General features: G+C 36.7%; 1 protein-coding gene across 16 annotated transcripts in view; it reads left to right on the top strand.

Annotated features, from left to right (window-relative positions):
* Positions 1 to 20,665, top strand: part of TENM2 (teneurin transmembrane protein 2) — a 1,028,597-nt gene that overhangs the window by 389,263 nt on the left and 618,669 nt on the right. The gene's annotated exons all lie outside the window — the stretch shown is intronic.

The raw sequence follows: 20,665 nt of genomic DNA, 5'->3' as shown, positions 1-20,665 counted from the left end.
TCACGCTGAAAAAAATCAACACATTATTTTGCATTGTTAGCAGTGGGTCAGTTGGTTGTCATTATATATTTTCTGCTAAAATGTTACTTTCTGACCCCATGACTCCGTGTTTCTTCAAGTTTTAGACCACTAAGATCTGTGCTCCTTAGGTATAAAGTAAATTGTTCTGAGTGCCTGAATCTTTGACTTTTCAAAATGTATGTAGTATAAGAAAATTAAAATGAGGAAAACAGAAATGCTGCATATTGGGAAAGAAAATCCAGTGGGATTGTGGAGTTATTTTTGTGGTTTTGGGTTGTTGTTTTTTGGGTTTTTTTTCTTACAAGTCTGAGTTTCATGACAGTTTTCTACCCATTCTGTATAATTAGAAAAATGAAACAGGAGATTCCTGAAAACTGTTTTTACTTTTAGAAATGTATCTATATACTTTATGTAAAAGTTCATGTATTTGTTTTAAGGTATCTTTGTAGCCCATCTTCAAATAGTTAAAGAACAAATTGACAAGTACTTCTCATACCAAATTTGTGCAGAACAAACATTAAGTGATAAAAGGTGTTGGTCTAGAAGCTCTTGCTTTTGCTCTGTATCTCAACTGCAGTTTGTCAGGAAAAGGTTGCAGAATTAGGTCCTCAGTGAAAATTTCAAAACACCGTGATAGCTCAACCTCAAATCCCCTGCTGTAGTCTTAGTTTGTTTGGTTTTCTTGCCTATTTTTTATGAGGGAACCTGAGTAACACCAAGTGATCTCCCAAGGTCAGACAGCAGGTCAGGAGTAAAGCTGAATGTAAAATTGCATTCATAATTCCCTGCAGTAACTGAGGTTGAGAATGTGTCCATTTAAACCTTTCATAATGGTGGCTAGATCCTGTGTATTGCTTTTTTACATTGCTCTGGAAAATATTGAGGCCAGGAAGGATTTTCAGGTACTGAGGAAAAAAAAAAAATCCTTCTTACTGCTCCCCTTCACATATGGCTGTGGCAGTTACCTGTGGGTTTGATTGGAGTCAAGACACATGCTAGGAGAAGAGAGTTTAATGCAGAGATGTCCGTTAGGAGCAGAGCCTTCCTTCAGTAGCAGGGAAGTCATTACTTATGAGGATTTCCACCAATTCCTCCAGCTTAGACAGGAGTCCTCACAGACCTCCAGGCTGGGGGAAGAACATAAGTACCATAAGAAGATCACACACAGTATATTGCTTCAGCTGTTGTGCGGTTTTATTTGGGGGGGCTTAGGGGTTTTGGGAGATGTTCTGTCTTTACATGCCACAATGAATTTTCCTTAGCTGTGGGTTTGGGGTTGGGAGTTTGTCCTGAGTTCTGTCCCAGGTGCCACTGGCATCTCTTGTTTTCAGCTTGTTATAGGCTCTGGAGTTGACTATGCAGGGATCAACCAGTACCGTCCGCTTTCCTCATTAAATCTGTGTTCCTGTGGATTTACTGCTGTGATGAAAAAGTGCTGTTAACTTCTCAGTTACTCTCCTTTTGTGCTGTTTGCCCAGCCTCTGAGCCCTGCCCTTTGATTTTTTTCTTTACACAACTGACAGAGATTTGCCATCAGTTTCCAAACAAATATTGAGACTCATTTCCCTCCATTGTGTCCTTCTCCAGCATCTTCTGTGTTGTTCAGGGGCCGATGCTGTCAATATTTCAGCATATTTGTTAGGTTTGCTTTTTGTTTTGGGGCTTTATTTTTTTCCTTTTCAACTAAGGCTGCTATCATCCCATCATGGTGGATCAAAGCCTTTAGAAAGTAACTACGTTAAAGAAAAAAAAAAAGTTTAACTTCTTGAACAAAACCATCCTGGACTTTTCCTCAAGGGAAGAGTCAGTTTCTTAGTTTTACACACCTTGACTGTAAATTCTCTTCTTCTGTGGGAGCGGGCAGAAAACAGCCTGTCAATCACAGCCATCTTCAGTGCTCTAGTCCTGGGTCTGGAGGGTGCAAAATCTTTTGCACTTTTAGGGCTGCCACTCTGCATTAAAAAACCAAACATATTCTGTATGGTTTGAAAGCCACCTATAAACTCACGTTGGTATGCAGAATCAAAACTACCTGAAAAAGTTGCTGAAGTAACTATCTTTTTACTATCAGGCTTATGTGCCTCTCTGCCATGTTTGATTTGTTAGTTTCCAATTATTTTTAGAGGGAACAGAAGTATACAGAATGTTATGAAACGTTCATGGATCTTCTTCTAAGTGACAGCATCAATCACCAACACTAATGCTCTGGGTTTGAGCCTATGTATCAAAGACTTGTTTGCCTGGTTTCTGCCAAGTTCCAGGGCCACTTGTGCCAGCCCACACGTACCTTCCTATTCTGCAATATGTTCTGGCCAGCTCCTGGGAGGTACCTTCAGTGAGAGTTAACAGGAATTTCTAGTGTGCTTGTGCTTATTGCTGTTCATAATTGTTCACTTTAATAAAAATAAATGAAAAAACCAACCAAAAAAACCCATCCAACCAACCAAACCCCAAACCAAAATGCAACCACTAGAAAACACCCCTTGCACAAACCCTCAGACTCTGCTTCCATTGAATGGATTCACTTCCATCAGATTGCATAAGTGCATTTCTTTGTATCTTTAAAGATACAAGATATCATTTGGCTGAAATAGTAGTCAATAGATGTGAGGGGAAAGTCTATATTCTCTAAATATGTAGTGTTGTAAACAATTTTGTTTTTAAGTATGCTGTTATACTTTCCTAAAGCAAATTATTTCCTTTCCATTGATTTTTTTTCTATACTTGTGTTTTTGAATAGTTGCCTTTTATTTTCTAAGCAGCAAACTCACAATCAGAGCTTGATAAATAAAATATTTGCACTCAGAAATGGAACCACAAAACCAATGCAACTTCTGCTATTGACCTTTTTTTTTCTGCGGAACTATTTTGGCAGCAAAGGCAGAATACCATCCTGTGTAAGCATAAAACTTACTTAAGAGTGAATTACTCTAAATTATAAACTTACCGATAAATCAGTATTCCTACAGTGTTGTTATTCCATTCTTCACCCTTTGCCTAAAATCTGTACCCCAAATAAGAAACAGTACATTGGAAAATTGTTTTGGTTTGGGGTTGTTTTTTTTAATGAATCCAGTAAAATAGACGTTTCCTGGAATTACAAGCAGTAGTTCAGCATGATGAAAGAGCAAGGATATATATTCAATTAAAATGGATTGTTGTAATATGAATGATGATTACAGAATTGGAATTAAGATGTTACCCATGCTTTTGTAAATTATGCCATATGACAAAATAATTGTTCTACTAAAATGAATTTAGTGGGAGATGAGGCAGTATTTATTTACATTTCTGTCTGTTATGGAGTTTAGTAGAATATTAGTGAGGTTTAACCTGTTTAGTTTTAGGAGCAACTTTAAACTTATCAGGACACATGCCCACACATTGGCCTTAGCACTGCAAAAATACTTCTTGGGAGAGAAATTTATTTGGCAGCATTTCTTAAGACCCAAGATTTGATTTGAGGAAATAAATGAAACGCTGTCATTTCTCAAGTCCTGCATGAATAGATGGGAAATTGAATCTTATTTTGGATAAATTCAGGCCTCTGTCAGATGTATGGAAGATGGGAATAATTCAAGCAGAACAGTAAGTCTAGGATGATTTGCCAAAAAAAAAAACACAACAGCCAAACCTGTATCTTAAAATATTTTTAGTGGACTCTAGATACAAGTATTCAGATTGAGAGGCTGTAATGAGAAAAACTAAGTGTATAAACCCACAGAATTATCACTAAATTTCAAGTAAGAATGTACTTACAAAGAACTAGATGTTTGAAATTCTGGATTTTTGACTGATTACTGTGTAGCATACAATGTTGAATGTTGATAAATGCTGATAGTATTTTGTATTTCATAAGGATTCTGTTGGAGTCAGGTACAGATTTTACTAAAAATAATCATCCTGTGCCATGAGGTTGTATCATTCATATACTTCAATGGGATACGAGCTTCTGTTTAAAAAAAGAGACTGGGAAAAAACTCAAAACAAAACATCTTTGAACTTTAACCTTTCATTTTTCTAACTAAGGGCAGGTTTTAATATATGTCATAATTTTAAAAAGGAAACTCTTATTTATAAATTTGTAAATTTTTGGCCTATGGGAATATGAGACTGTGGGTGAAAAGGTGGGAAGAAAATGCTGTAGATACTCAGGCTGACCTAGAATGCCAGCTTGAGGAAAAGATTAGGATAACTGTCTGACTGCTTTAAGTGAGGCTGAAATGGAGAGATCTTGGCTAGAAACTCTGAAATGGCATTCTATGGCTGTCCTTGGAGAGGCCAAAGAAAAGAGTTAGAGCTCATCACAGATGGTGCCCTATGAAATACTGCTGTGTAACCTGCTACAAGCACTGAATAAGGGTATCTGACATGAAAGAAAATGTAAAATCCTAGCTGCGGTGCTCTTGGTAATCTGCCCTTTATTTCTGGTTTTAGCCATTCTTTCCTGTACTGAAAACTCAGTACTAGCAATTCTAGATTTTTGTGGAAACTGAAGTTTCTGAATTCTTACTAGGAAACTTGGTGTTCTTTCAGAAGGAATCCTATGTGCTTAAGAATGATGTAGCCCTTCACGTTTGATGATGAAACTTGACCTGAAATATTTCAGAGCTGCCTTGTGAAAAGGAAAAGGTTCGCAGTCAGCATCCTTCTTGGAAGGAACCCTGTTTTTAATTACTTTGTGACTGGAATTTGAGGTAGTGTGACTGTGTAGGTGTCTGATAAATGTTTTTGGTGGAATAGAGCACACGTGAGGAATGAGTGGATAAAGCTGCTGCATTTCTGTTCCATTCATTGCAGTCCAGGCTGGTGCCTTTGGCCTTATGAACAGCTTATTTTTGTGTATTTAAACAAAATGATAAAAAAAGTCTTTAGGAGAAGGGATTCTTGTGTGACTAGATATTTTCTTCCAGGATTTTGCTTTGCACTGTTTATGTTTATAGAAATAACAGGTATAAACTGGCTCATTAGGCTTTAAATGCCTGTTATAAAATACACTCCAGTTCTGACTCTGTCTGAAATCAAATCACAAGTTAATTTTTAGTCGGCAAGCTACATCTGCTTGGATAGGATCTTCAAAAATCAAGTTTTATACAAAAAAAGCAGAAGTAGATAGAGCTAAACTGCCATCCCAGCAGTAAAACAAAATGTTCAACGTTTACAGACATTTTGGTATTGGGAAGAGCTACCCCCTTCAGTACTCCATCTGACAGCTATGTATATTTGCCACTGAAGCTGGGACATGAATCAGTTACAATAAGCCTGAAAACAGGCTCAGATGTCATCTTGAAGATGGCTGCTGTTGACTGCAGGGAAGGAGGTATTAGAGTGAGCAAGATACCTTGCAAGAATAAATCAGTTTTGCGTAATAGGGAGTCTTCCAAGGGTGCTAATAATGCAATAGAAAAACATGTCACTAGGGCATCAGAGAGTGACAAGATTATGCCATGCTGTATCAGCATTGCAATTCCAGTAGGTATATGAGGCAAGGTGATTCATAGCACAAATAATTTTTGTTCGACACTTTTATCCTTCTTCAAAATTTGAAGTTGTTTACAAGGAAGGCTGTGGTTTGCTAGTTGTCTTCAAGCTGTTGCTTATTCTCAGTTTCACTGTGCCTTATACAAATTTGTCATTTACATAAACATTTCTCATAATGTTAGTAGGTTTACAGTGCCCTGAAATGGAAAAACATTATGACTACCATTGTCTTACATGATCTATTATAGAAAAGCAAGATATACCTGACTTTCAAAGTATGGGTTTCAGTAGCATAGTTTAGAATTATATTTTTGGTATTATAAAATCAGTAGAAAGAGGTATTTTTTTTTTTTTTTTAACTTAGCACCTGCTCACCTGTTTTACTGGCAGATGGGCATAACTTTGCCTTTTTGAGCATGTACAGCAGAAGCAGCTTTACTTCATACAGGTCTTTACTGACCTAGCTTTTTATACCTCCTGACAATCTGGTCTGTGCTTGTACAACACGAGGTTAATTACAGTAATGTGAACATGTACATTAAAACAATCTGCCTACTGGTAGAGATATTTTTTGTTTTACAAGATCGCATCTCTCTTCTTATTTTTTAATATCAGCTTTGTCATAACTGTAATGTGGCACATTTCATGGACAGTTGAAGTTTCCCTCGCTTTAGCAGAAATCTAGCTTATTATGCAGATATCTGCTTTTGACAATGAGCATCTGCAGCTACTCAAGATGTAGAGATGCTAGGGTATGTGTCTAGGCATCTTCATTTGTTATGCTATGTTGTCCCAGAATAAATATGCAGGATATATTGCAGTAGAATAATCACAATGCAAAAAAAGAAGCACGCTGGTGTTTTGTTATGCACTGGCTGGCTGTGCTGCTGGTTATAAAGCAAGTAGTTAAATCCAAGTGGAAGGAATTTTTCTTTTCTTTAAAAAAAAATATTCTAAATATTTGCTTTATCTCATTTTTTTTATTCAATCTCCTTAGCAACAGAAACATCTGTTTCTTTTTTCTTAGTCATTACATTCAAAGAAAGTAGCTGCTTCAAAAATAATGAAAGCAATTTCTATGAATTGGGTAGCTATTAATTGTTGCCAAGATGTTTTAGTGTGATAATAAGACATGCAACAGTTGGCTTTTTTCTTTAATTGAAATATAGCTATCTAGTTAACCTGTGCTGGTTAGGTGAGCTATAATCAGGTCTTATGGTACACTTGTGTGATTTTCTGCATGACAGAGACAAGAGTGAGCTTAACTATTTCTGGTTTATTTAGGAGATACTTAGTATCAATGTGCGGATTGTTGTTGCACCTAATGTTTTATTAATTTGCAACTTCAAAGAAAGTTGGTGAAGAGTGTGCCTTGAACATAGAGGACTAAATATGCATGACCTTACGAATATATATTTTCGTATGTCAACCTACAATATGAAACAGTATCGTTAAATCAAAATAGGGACCTTGGTTTATAGTGGTTCTCTTTCTCAAATTACTGTATATTTTTCTGTGGCTTTTTATAATTCAATTTAAAGCTGTTTTTTTGGTTTAAAAAGGGATTACTGTTCCATAATCTCTGCCTGTGTGGCTAAGAGTGCATTCCTAAACCAGAAGAAATCGGCATATTTAAGTGAGATATAGAAAGAAGTGAGCTAGGACTGCAGAATGGGGATATGAACTAGTCCCTTGAAGCCAAGAGAAGCAGACTTACCTTTGCAGTGTTGAGAGTGAAGGACTTTTGCTGTTACCATGGTCAAGTGACTGTGTTTTAGAGCTAACTGCACATGGATGGACCTGCATACGTGCTTGAAAACCAGTGCAAAGCATGAAACTTGTTTATTGATAGTGTTAACTTACTGAGCTCATCACGTGGAGATTAGTAACAATGTTGGTGGAAAAAGAAGTTCAGATGGGTGAAATTGGAAAGGCTTAAGCTCAGTTGGAGCTAAACAAGGAAGGGCTAGCAAGAGTAACAAGCAAGGGTCTTACAGCAGTGTATGCTATTTAGAAAAGGAATTTGTAGGTGTTGATGCATCCACTGATGGATGATGAGAACACTTAATGATGGACACTGTGCAAAAAGACTAAGTACCCAATGCCGGGTTTGCCTTGCTCTTCACAAGCAAATTCTAATTCCAGACCTGTATGTGTACCATCTTGGTCTGAGGAGGAGAGGTGTAGCCACACGGATAAAAGGCGAATATTATGCCTTTTGTACATGACGGCCAGCCTAACCTCAGTCCCTGGAAAGATCATGATTGTACATTTCAAATCCCCTAGCAAACATGTCAAGCATGAGAAGGTAAGCAATAGTGCGGATTTACTGAGGAGCTGCGAGTGTTTTACCAATTTGATTATTTTCCACAAAGAAGTGAATGGCAATGTCAGTCATTTTACACAGTAGTACCAAATTCTTCTTTGAGTGCATTTACACACTGAAGCCACACAATAGGTATTCTTGGATGCTTCTGCAAAGTATATATGTATCTTGTAGATTTTCTTCTGTGTGCAGTTGTTTTTTTGGGTTTTTTTTGGGCGGCTATGCATATTCTCTTATCATTTGTAATGCTGTCTGACTATAGTATGTATGTGTACAGCAGGAAGAAGGCCTTTGACTTGAATTTTACTCCAAGAATCAGCAAAACTTTGAATTAGAGGAGGAAAAAGTAAAGACTACTGTTATGTTACAGTCTTTAATCATGCTTGTACTCTCCCTGATGTTTTCTTTTTCTTTGTCTCTCTCCAACCCTAAAAATAATAATTCTTCATGAAACTACTTCTGGCACATGTAGGTGGCAAAAATGGTTTTGAGAAGCTTTACCAAAGAACCATCTGGAGCATGTATAAGGGCCAAGAACACTAAGAACTTCCTCCATGGAAGAACTGATGAGCTGGGTGGAGCAGCGAGCAGTGAGCTATGGCTGTAATCCTTTTAACTGGCCAGCACATCAGACAGACGGGCAGGCTGCCCAAATGCCATTTCTCTGGGAGTTTTAGACAGCAGGCCATACTCCCCCTTAGGTTTTGCTAAAGCAGTAGTAGAAGCCATCTGCATTGAAGTTAGATGTGCAGAGTAGTCCAAAATACAAACATTAAACCGTTTCTGATTCCTCTTTGTATCCATCATATGCTGAAAGTGGAGCTGGTTATCAGAGCTCCTCAGGGTGAGGTTGCTGTAGGTGAGCAAAGAAAGATGGTGTGGGGAAGGCTGGGAGGGGAGAGGCTTTAGTGAAGACTGGCACCGTTATGTATTCATCCTCCTGTAACTTTTGTGGATGGGGGAAGAGGAAAGGTACCTGCAGGAGGACCTCAGAAGGGACCTCATTAGTAGCCGTCAGGGACGGCATTGCAAATCTGACAGGTATTGTTGCAGGGAAGGGCCTTCCAAAAGTACCAAACCCTGGTGTCTCGCTGTGTAGGCAGGGAGGAATCACAGGCAGCTGCAATGGATATCTGCTCCTCCGTAGGCAGGGTGTTCTGCCTGATGCTTGCTGCTAAAGTAGATGGTTATTCCCAAATGTTGAGTTTATTCAGTTTATTCCAGGTGAAACAAATATCAATCCTATAAAATAACAGTAGTTAAGTACTTGTAAACTTACTGCCAGTGTCGTATTCTATAAAAGTAATTAGAACGGGTATGTGAAATCTGTGGTCATGTGTTTCATGTGCACTTGCACATACCGTTCATTAGGTTAGCTTCTGACTCTCTTCTAGCTGAAGTGTTGGAACAGGAGGCCTTTTCTTGGAAGCAGGAGATGGTGTAAATAATTTCACAATAGCTGCATACCAGGCAGTGAAAAAATACTTTGTCAGAGAAATAATTCAGTCATCAGTACAGTTATTTGCTGGATGCCCTAATTCTGTAGGAATGTCTGAATGGTTATGACTGCGAAGTGGAAAACGTGTAAGTTGGTTTGAGCTAGGAAGAGCAGGAACTTCAGTTACCTGATGTGTTCTCTGCTGACCATCCGGCCATTTCAAATATGAAAGGGATTTTTTTCCTCTTGTTGCCTCTTCCCACTTTACCATTCACTGAAAGGCAAAATTTCCCTGGGCAACAGCTGTCTCTGTGTTTCCTTGATTTTGGAAAATCATTTCTTACATGTTGGTGCTCTTTCTAAATACATGTAGATGATTCCTATGGAGTATTTCAGATTAAACCGCACATTTTCTTTCATGCTCTGTGTTTAGATTTCATGTGCAAGCTATCTGTTACTGTCCATGGGTTTGTGTACTTGCATAGGGTAGAATTTATTACAGAAGAAAATGACTAATTCTTTTATCATTAAAGTGGAGTGCAAAAATAACACTGGGTGAAAAAGAAATAGCAAGCAGGGTGCTTGACGAAGATGGCATTCTCAGCAGCAGTGCTTCCATATAAGTATAATGGATATAACTTTTCAAATACTTCCATAGCAAATGGGTGCCTTTTTAACCTTCTCGGGAAATTACCCCTGAAGGTAATAGCTGATAATTCTGCAGCTCTTCGTAGTGTCTATCCACAAGTTGATTTTAAAGACAGAACTCTCATGAAGAATATTTTTTTGATATTCAAAGAATGAATCCCAGTCAGTTTAATGCTAATGTGAATAAGACACAAATTTTCATGTTTCAGGTTCAATTCTGATTTAACTTGAAATTGTTACAGTTGGTAACAGAGAGGAGAAAATATACGTGAAGTTAATATTTTTTGTTATGATCAAGGTGTTAATAACTGGACTGAATATTCAAAATCTGTTTTTTTTTTTCTGAACTGTTGTCATAACTGCATGAAAACTATGTTAATATAATTCACTGAATCAATATTCTTGCAAGGACTGTTTAATCTGTGGTTTCTTAGTAGTTTTTGGAGGGTCAGGAGGGTAGTTTTTCTTTTTTGGGATTTTCTTGTTTGTTTGTTCATTTGTTAAAACTAGCCTAAGAACAACCTGAAATAATTCCCTGAGGTTGGATCTAGGTTCTGTCACTAGGTTAGAACGTGTTCTTTGTCTGATAAAGTGACACTGTACTCCTGTAACAAAAAAAAATATATTTCAGAAAGGAAGTAATGAAAAGTAATTGTCTTCAAATGTTGTGCAGTTACTGCACTAAGACCTCATACTTATTTTGAGTTGAGGGTAAATTTCCAGTAAAACTACTGCATAAGTTAAAATTACAGAACCCAAAGTTACTTAAATAATGGATTTATTTTTTTTAACCTTCCTATAATCATTATTCATTACTGTGACAGATCAGTCACTCACATACCAATACTGAAAGCCATTTTAAAATATATTTCAGGCATACTCTTAAAAAAAATCACACTTTTAAAAAGAAATTTATAAAAAAACCCACCACCACCTTCATAGAACCTACTGTTGTGTGGAATCCATTGTGCTCTCCAAAGATGTTTAGAATCTGTGGAAAAATACTTTTCATCCACCAAAGGAAATAGGGTATTTGACAACATACATTTGTCTACAAAATGCAAAGCAATATCTGATGAAATATGCTTTGTCAATAAAATAAATTGCCAAACAAAATGTAATCCTTCCTCAAAATACGTTTAGCCTACACAGTGAAATAAGCTACTTCCACAAAGTGCATTTTGTTGCTTGAATTATTTTGATTTGCTGTCTATCAGAATCTGTAGATAAAGTGTGTTTTTGTCAGACACTGTGTATCAACCTTATTTTATTATATATAGATAAAATACATTTAATTTGAAGGTAGACATTTGATAGGACACCTTAAACTGGTATTGGTTTAGCTGAAATGATAAACTGCAGACATGTACTGTTTGTGGTGTAAGAGGCTTGCTTCTCTTCCTAACTCTGCATATAAATTAACGCTTCTGTAGTTTGTAATTCAGACACTGTTGCTGTGACTTAGGTGTATTAAGTTTTCCTGTGGGAATAGCTTCTGTGAATTGTTCACTGTACTAAAGCAAAGTACGGGAACTGTTTGGCCAATTGATGCAAATGTCAGTCCTTGTTCAAATGGTCATGCTTTGTCAGTTGCACAGCTTGCATTGCCTATATCCACATGTGAACCATAGGTCTTCAGCTAAGCCTTTCCCTGACCTTTGTGGAGCCATACCAGATTGTCAGAGTAAGAATCTGCAGTATGGGAACGGGGAATGTCTAAGATGAGAAACAGTTCTTCAATTTCTAATGAATTAAGTTTTAATTCTGTTAGAGGATACAATGAATTTTTCTTTTTCAATGACAATTTCTTACTGGCCTCAAATTTTTTAGAATATCTTTACTGTGTATATACAAAGCTACTTTTGCCCTTATGTAGCTGTCAAGAAAGGCATAATTGTTTGTAAAGGATTGCCAAAACCTGAAATGTCTGTAGAGAAATACAAGGCTCCTATTGAGTTTTCAAACATTAGTGTATGTTGAAGTTTGTACTATGGGGTCTAGAGTTAAGTTTTGTAACATAGTGTTCAGACAAAACATTACAGTTTCCTGTTTCGTGGTTCGTGTTAAAGTTAAAATCACATATGAGGACTCCAAATTTTCATGTAAAGCGGTGAAAGTTGGTACTTTGGAGGCTATCTTTGTATCGATCTAAGAAGTGTTACTTGTGGTGATAAGTAAACATGCAAATTGTTCAGTCCTAATTTGGAAATACAGAACTGAAGGTGAAAGCAAAGCAAAAGTCTCCAACCCAGGTGAATTATTTGCTGAATTAGAGTGACTGATGGTTGTTTTTACTCAGAAAAAGTTAACAAGATCATTGCTGTCACTGCTTGCTTTCCTGATTGCAAGAGTATTAAAAGGAGTATTTACACTCTGAAGAGTGTAAAGGCTTTGATTCACCAAAAGAACTGGTGTCTACTGAAAAGTTAAATTTGCACTAGAATATTTTGAATGAGAAAGGAATTACTTGTAAAATTAAAGAAAAATTGAGATTTGTTAAAAATAAATGTAGTAGGCTAAACAGAAAGTAATGCTAAGCTTTTGCATCTTGTGGAAACAAAAATATAAAGTGCTTCAAGTGGGAAACATGTTGCAGGTCTGTTTCTTTACCGTCTGTACAAGTATTTTCCCAGTTTCAGGAACAACTGTATGGGTAGAAATGTTTATTTTTATCATGTGTAACAAATTAGAAATTTCTTTTGTTTTAAAATGTTATTTCATGTACAATAAATTAGAAGCTCTATAACCATGAAATACATGTGTACTTAGAAATGGGCAAATTGGATGATTAATGTTATCTGAACATTGTGAATATTACCTGAACATTGTGTAGTGTTATAAAAAGTGCATGCCTCCTTCCTTTCTCCTTCAAACCAGTATGCTTCTGTTGTTAATGTTCAAAGAATGAAGTGCGTCTGCCTGAATTAAATCATTAATGTGATATTTGTTCAGTTGTTTTTACCTTAATTTGGAGGGCATTATTTCTTTTGTCCCTTTTGCTCCCATGTTTCTGAGCTAACACAATAATCATACATGGTAAAATACACATTAGGTTGGGACATCAAAAGGATTTGACAGGGAGCTCACTTGGCAGGAAGCAGACACATCTATATATGATGTGTAGGATCTGTTTTTCTCTGAACAACTTCATTGCTGAAATAAGAGATGAGCCCAAGTACCTGAGGATAACTTGGGTAAATGTCAGAGCTGTTGCATTTTTCTCTATTTTAATGTAAATCAGGATTGCTCCCTATTTCCTCATGTGATTTAATGCAGTAAATCTTTATAGGAGCTGTCTAAAGATTAATAGCTGTTGTAGAAGAAACTATGTAATGGATCTTTAAATGATGTTTTTGAATTGTGTATCATTTCATATTTTTTACATAATTGTGTACAGCACAACTAATGAAATACCAATTTAAAAAATACTCTTGTTTTTTTGAGTATGTAGCTATTGAACATCAATCCATTCTTTTTAACTTGTTAGTGCACCAGGTGTTCTAAAGCTCAAGTGTGAAAGTGGCCTGTTTAATGTGGTTCCTCTTCATTGCTTAAATTCTTGTTTGGTCTTGTCATGTTGCTGCTTTCATTGAAGATGCTTATTTAGACATAGGTCAAATATCTATGTCTATTTTTGCATGTGTCTGTGTGGACTTTGAAGACAAGCTTCTTATAATTGCCCCTTTGCAACCTGATGTTGAATTTTCCCATTTACATCTTGCCATGGATCTGGAGCCAGGTTATTCATGTAGTGTTTTATGCTTCTTGAAAGGAAAGGTCCTTGAGGGAGTTAGTCATATGTACTCCTTCTAGCTCGTTTCTGTTTAGGGACAGTAGACAAAGAAGGAAGATACTTAAGGACTAATAATGAAACATGAGAAGTTAAAAAATTAAACTGCTTCACTGGGAGAACTCAGAGCCTATTGTGTATGTAGGGAAATACTACTGGAAGAATGAGGACCCTCTGCAGGTGTGAATGTGAGAAATAGGAAGGTACCATAAAAATGAGTAGTGATTAATATGCAGATAATACTTTTTCTACATGGAATGCTAGTTTGGTTGCAGACAGGAAGAAGTGAAATGCACAGAAAATATTTAAGTCTTTGTTAAGTTCCTGGAAAATGTTCTTTCTGTGCCATAAAAAAAGAAGTAAAACTGGATGAAACGGTATAGTAGTAGAAATAGTCTAAGTTAGCTTTTGCAGCCCATTGCTTGAGTTTAATGCTAAACCTTCATACTGACATGGAAACTCAGTGATTTCACTTTCTTTGGAAAGTTCTCATCAAAGAATGTGTAAAACAGGCTCACTCTTACTCATGAAGCCAGCAAAAGTAGGCGTACAAGTCATAGTTGTGTTCCTTTTTCTATTGAGTGTACAATTCGCGTTCAGTTTTGGAAAACTGGTAATTTCACAAAGCTACTTCTTGAGTGGTAAGCTTATAGTTATGCTTCCTACTTAATATATTCTGCAGTTTGGAAGAGAGGAGTACTAACAGACTTTAGGACTGAAAAATTGTTCTTGTGGCATTTTTAGCTTCTGTGTGTGATAACGAGGCTTATGAGATGGTGTTTTCTGCACCTCTGTCAACTTCTTCGACCTACATTTTTAACTTTTTCACTTCAGGATGACAGAGAACTCTTAAATGCTTGAATTACGGGGAGCTCTCAGAAGAGAGAACAGATTTCAAAATGCATCAGCTCTGGAAAAGTGTCCTTCTGTGAATGTGCCTTGTATGGCACCAAAATCAGTCAAACACAGACATATATCTTACATTATCAACAATTGCATTTCATTACTTTCATTACTCACTGAATTAGTAGTTTTAGCTGAGAAATCAACAAAGCAAGGTTTCATAATCAGGGAGTTAAAAAACATACAGGGTTTTTTTTTTATAGTTTACACATCTTATTTCTAGAAATTGTAATACCAAGTATCTTTCTCAAAATGGTTATGTTGAGTTTTCATGAAAAAATAACATAAATACTGGGAAAATTAGGTGAAAATGTGTATGGACCTGATAAAATTTGGTGAGGTTGTAGTGTGACTGTAGATAATTCTATATCCGGTCTCTGAGGCAGTTTCTTGTAGGCTGCACTATATATTTGCACTTAGATGAAGAAATAAAGTATCAAATTCTTTCCCATTGTACTGACATTGATTAGAGATAAACAATCTTTGAATTTAATTAGTTTTAAGGAGGCCTAATAATTGGAAGCAAAAAATGAATGATATTTCAGTTCCAACGTTCAGAGTATATAGAAAATGCTGGAATTGTCACTAGGTTACATTGTATACTTAATTACTATTTAAGCATTCTAATTGTTTTACAAAGAGAAAGGAAATGCATGTTCATTTGGGTACCTTCATAAGGTGGCATTACGTACAGAAAAATGAGTACGCTCCAGGAGTAAAATGCTCTACATAAATTTTTAAAATAAGTTTTTGAAATCTTGAAATGGTTAATATTAAGACAGATTTATACACACTGCTTTAGTGGGTTTTAACAGCTGGCTGAAATGATATAAACTTTTTTTTTTTTTGTCTGACGTCATTTTGTGTTTCATGTGCTGGCTCAAGGCTTTCACTGTCAGTTATTTCCCTGTGGCAACAGTTTCTTACACTTAGGTTCTTTTCTTTGAAGGAAATGAACCACCCTATTTCTTAGTGATAACTAGCTATATCTTCTGTTGATCATTGATAACGGCTCCATGAACTGTAGTATTAAGAATTGCTAATCCTGGGCATCGTTGCTGAGAGTGAGTGAAAAGCAAGGACCAGTGGCTGTTGTTTAGTCTCTGCCTCCTGCATCATTATCATATGTTCATGTAGTCCATCGTCAGCCAGTCCAAAACCTTTTCATGCCACCTCTAGGTAATGAGGATAAATTAACTTATAAATCTTGGTTGCCAAGTGAACCAGGATCTTGCATTTGTTTATGAGGAATAAAACCCACTTGTGTTATTTGGTTTCAGTTCAACTGCACTGTTGCCATGCCCTTTTGTGCTCGTTTTGGCTGGGATAGAGTTGATTTTCCTCACAGTAGCAGGTATGGGACTGAGTTTTGGATTTATGCTGAAAACAATGTTGATAACACAGGGATGTTTCCTTATTGCTGAGCAGTGCTGACACAGAACCATGGCCTTTGCTGCTGCCCACCCTGCCCCACCAGCGAGCAGGATGGGGGGCACAAGGAGCTGGGAGGGGACACAGCCAGGACAGCTAATCCCAAGTGACCAAAGGGATATTCCCCAGATCATATGGCATCATATACTCAGCATATAAAGCTGGGGGAAGAAGGGGACATTTGGAGTGATACATTTGCCTCCCCAAGTAACCGTTAGGTGTGATGGAGCCCTGCTGTCCTGGGGGTGGCTGAGCACCTGCCTGCCCGTGGGCTGTGTGGAATGAGTCCCTTGTTCTGCTTTGCTTCTGTGCACGGCTTTTGCATTGCCCATTAAACTGTCTTTGTCTCAGCCCACGAGGTTTCTCGCTTTTCCCTTCTGATTCTTGCCTTCACCCCAGTGCTGGGGGAGCGAGTGAGCGGCTGCATGGGGCTTAGTTGCTGGCTGGGGTTAAACCACCACACCTTTGCAGTTCAGGTTTGTAGAGGAATGAAGGCAGTGGGTTGATTAGCATTGATAACATACAGCTGTGGTGAAGGCAGTGGGTTGATTGACATGGATGATGTGCAGCTGTAGCTCGTTCCTGCTAAGTGGTTAAATAGCCCTGAGGAGTGTGGGTCAGATGGAGGAGTAGCAGTAGTGTGGTCTGGCCTCTAGAGGAAGGAGATACAGCACGGATAGTAGAATCTGACCAATGGTAAAGCCTTGTTGTAGCCTACTAGTTTGTGCTGCAACACAGGTTTTGCATATAACTTTGCATTTCTTGTTGACCTGTCATCTTAAAAGAGTTTTTAGGATGTATCAAGTGAGTAATACAGCTGAGATTGATGAGCACATTCACATGAGCACTAAAGCAATGGAATTAGACATCTGTGTTTGGTTTGTGTTTTTCTTGTGCACAAATATTGTTTTAAATTTGCAGAAGTCGGTTTGGAGGGTAAAGATATTCCTGCTATTGCCTCATCTCTGTATACGGAAATTGTTGGAATTAAATGTTTTTTTTATTAATGTTCATAGGTTTGTAATGTAAAATGTTTGCTTAAATAGCTATCTCTTACCATTTACTGCACCCAGAGAGTTTAACTGATGGGAAAAGAATGAGATGTGAACATTTGTAGATACTAGCAAAGCACGTAACAGTGCTTTAGGGGTACAACATAACTTGGATTTGTGTGGTATTTCATAGAAAAGCCATGGTTATTGAGCAAGCAGAGGTGTTTCTTGGAGCTGCCACTTACAGATTAGAAAAGTTCCTTATTTTCAATTAAAAATTAGTCAGTTATTGAATTTGTTTATAGTGCTGTAAAAGTAATAACATTTCTGGATGGACTTGTCTCAAATTTTGCACTTAAAGGAGGCCTTTTCTCAAAGCCTTGGATAGGATAGGCATTGAAAGATACTGCGTACATACTGCTATGGGGTTTTTAGTGTATTTTTCATTACTTTAAGTGTCAGAGTCACTTTGGTCACTTAAACAATTCTGCCAGTTTTAGTTTTGAGTAGCTTTTCTCTGTACTTTATTACATTGCTTCTTCCTAAAGCCTTCAGTCAGCTCTTCTCATCTGAGCTTTTCAATATGATGGTTTTATAGTTGCTTCGGATGTGAACCGTGTTGACATGGGCAAGCTGGTTTTGCAGTACGAGTCCCTACTTGCTCAACAGTGGTGGGCAAATAATTGGATAATATGGAAATTGTCTTATACTGTAATTTTTTAGATGAACTTTAAAAAAATTTTCTTCTTTCCTGTGACCGTGATGGTTTTTTGTCACGAAAGTTGTCAGGGACCAGTGGTCCTCAAAGCAATGAAGCTTAGTGCTTTGGTTTGCTGCTCTGTCTGAATAGGCTTCCAGTATCCATTGTGGATACAGGAATTATATGCCATCAAACTGGCACAGTGATAATACATGCCTTTTGAAATTCTCTCTTTCTGTATTGTACATTACATGCTTCAGTTGCTGCAGTTTTATAAAAAAAATAAACTGTGTTGTGGTATATTTGTGGCTGTTTTTTCAAATGGTTTTTTCTTTTTTTTTTTTCTTTTCTGTGTGACCATGTGTAGGAAGGGGGCCTGGAGAGCTGTGCCTTGTGACATAATGCGTGTGAATTCCCCTAACTTCCCTTATTTCTCAGTGTTAATTGTCAGAGTTTATTTGGAAAGAGCTACCAAAGCTAGGAATTATAGGCAATAAAACAGAGAGAATGAATATGGACCTTTTTCTGTCAGTTATGGGAGTCTGACTACACTGGCGTAAAATTATGTGATAGTTTTCCTAATATAAACCTTAGAATGTGTGGTGGGAGACAGTATGTTAGTGCTGAAATTCTGAGGCAAATAAATATGTTTCTTTTATATAAATATCCTTAACGTAAAAGGTTGGTAAAAAGTTGAGAGAATGTAAAATATTTATGGAAATAAAATGATCCTTGATAGAGCTGGGAGGATTCAGTTCTTGGGAAGGGCAATTGCAGTCCTAATCTGTAACACAAAAAGAAGAATAATTTGCAAAAAAACCCTCATAATAAATGTTCATTTAATTAGTTTTGCAGAGGAACAAAATATAGGAAAAAACATTGACATTAAGAAAAAAAGTATGATTTTAAATTAAGCTCTAAATGAGAACTGCAGTATTGATAAGTTGAACAAAAGCAACTGTCTAAGAATTCAACAAGCAATGTGTACAATTTATCAGAGTAAAATAGCTTTATGCAAACGTGTGTTTTGACAAATTATTTGAAGTGAGCATTATGAATGCTTTTTTGAATTGAGTAATATGCAAGCCTTCATCCAGGAGTTAATATATCACCTGGAAAAAGGACCCAATAATCTCCATGCAATTCTTGACTATATGAATATAATTGCAGAAAGACTAAAACATAACCTTAAAATCAAGTCAGGGAGCTTACAAGGAAAATTAAACAACCAGAAAATAAATGGATTAGTAGAAGGGAAGAACTTAAATACGTAGGAATGGAAATAATTATTGCAGCTAACATAAGGTTGCTTATTGTATTAGTTTTATGATAATATGAGATTATTACGTACCGATTAGTATAAATGCTTGCTTATTTTTAAATAAGAAATCTGATCTGAAGGAGTTTCATTGACCTTATGTGCTGATTTATTGCCTGTTGTATTCCTTTAAATGTGAGAATATATGAGCAGTCTGATGCAAGCCTGCAGTTAAATTCTTGGGGAAAAAAAATTCTTAAAGCAAGCAAGACATTTCAGTAGTCCATTTTTAAAATACAGGGAGAAGTTAGCACATGGTACCATTTTATTCTTAAGCCAGTGAAACTTTGCATTTATCTTTCTATTCTGAATGTTTCAGTGCAGAGTGTACAGCAGAATTCTATGCGCAAGAGTTATTAAAAGTATGCTCAGGATTTATGATAAATTTAGAGCAAAGTCATGCCAAAGTCATGCATGTCAATGTGGTCAGATTTTTTCCATGATACCAAAGTCTAGATTGTCTGGATCACAAAGGATAAAAGATTTATTCGTCTGTATGATGGGCTTAGAAGCTCCTCTGAGTTTGTTCTGCTTCCGAAGAAGGGGGCATGAGAGTAAAAGCTATCAAGTGATGCAATAATTGTGTGATTATTCAAGAAGGAATTTCTTTTGTTAGGGAGACACAATATTTTTTTGATCTCTCTAAGGTATTTTTAAAATGTCATATCATAATCAGCCTATCAAAACATTCCAAAGTTACGTGTATGTAACAACACCTGCAATTCTGGTCCTGGCCGTTTTGGTCTAGTTTTTTAAGATACAAAACCTTGTCAATATTTTTTATGTATAGGAGAATCCAGATGTGTCCCCTGCATAGCCCAATGGATGACGTGTTCAGGTGAAGCATCTCAGTTTGCATCCCTAATTAAAAATGAAATTTGGCCAACTCAAAATCAACTTCCTTATAATATGGATAATTAAGCTCATGGCTGCAGATGAGAAATACTCAACCAAACCAAGACATTTTTGAAGGTAACATATCTGAAATACTGCTGTAGTAAAAGGAAGCAATGAAATAACAGCTGCCCTGGATAATAGAAGGGAATGTTGCTTGAACTCTTGAAAGCAGGAGATATGTGAAATAGTTATTGACGTGAATGGGTAATTGATTGATCAGGTAATAACTACCCTAATTTAAACCTGACAAGGAAATTGATAGTTGATATTGTTAAATATCCTCTAATGAGGCGGAAAAGGGACGAAAGAAATGCTAGAGTTGTATGAGTATGGTATGAGAGTTGCTTTGATAAACAAATGCAATATGGAATGACTGGGAAAACAATAAGAGATGATAAAAGGTACAATTTTCTAGTCGTTTTTCAGACTATAAGCATTATGTCTAGCATGTACAATGGAGGAAAATGAGGGAAATTACTGAAGCTAGGAAAACATGGCATTATCCTTTATTTGCAGTGAGATTGCGTGTGCCCTACATTGTTATTACATCCTAATTATTTTAAATGAGCTCTATAAAAGCGTTATGTCATTCCTAAATTTCTTGGGAAGTTTAAGCATCTGGGTTCTATGAATTCTTTGTTGTGTTTTGTTCAGTGTTTTTGTTTGTTTTTCTCACATCAGATACATGGGATTGGCAAATAATTAATAGATTTAACACAT

Source organism: Falco punctatus (genome assembly GCF_963210335.1).
Source record: "Falco punctatus genome assembly, chromosome: 8".
NCBI classification, from domain to species: domain Eukaryota; kingdom Metazoa; phylum Chordata; class Aves; order Falconiformes; family Falconidae; genus Falco; species Falco punctatus.
This window is presented reverse-complemented; position numbering and strand designations above follow the sequence as displayed.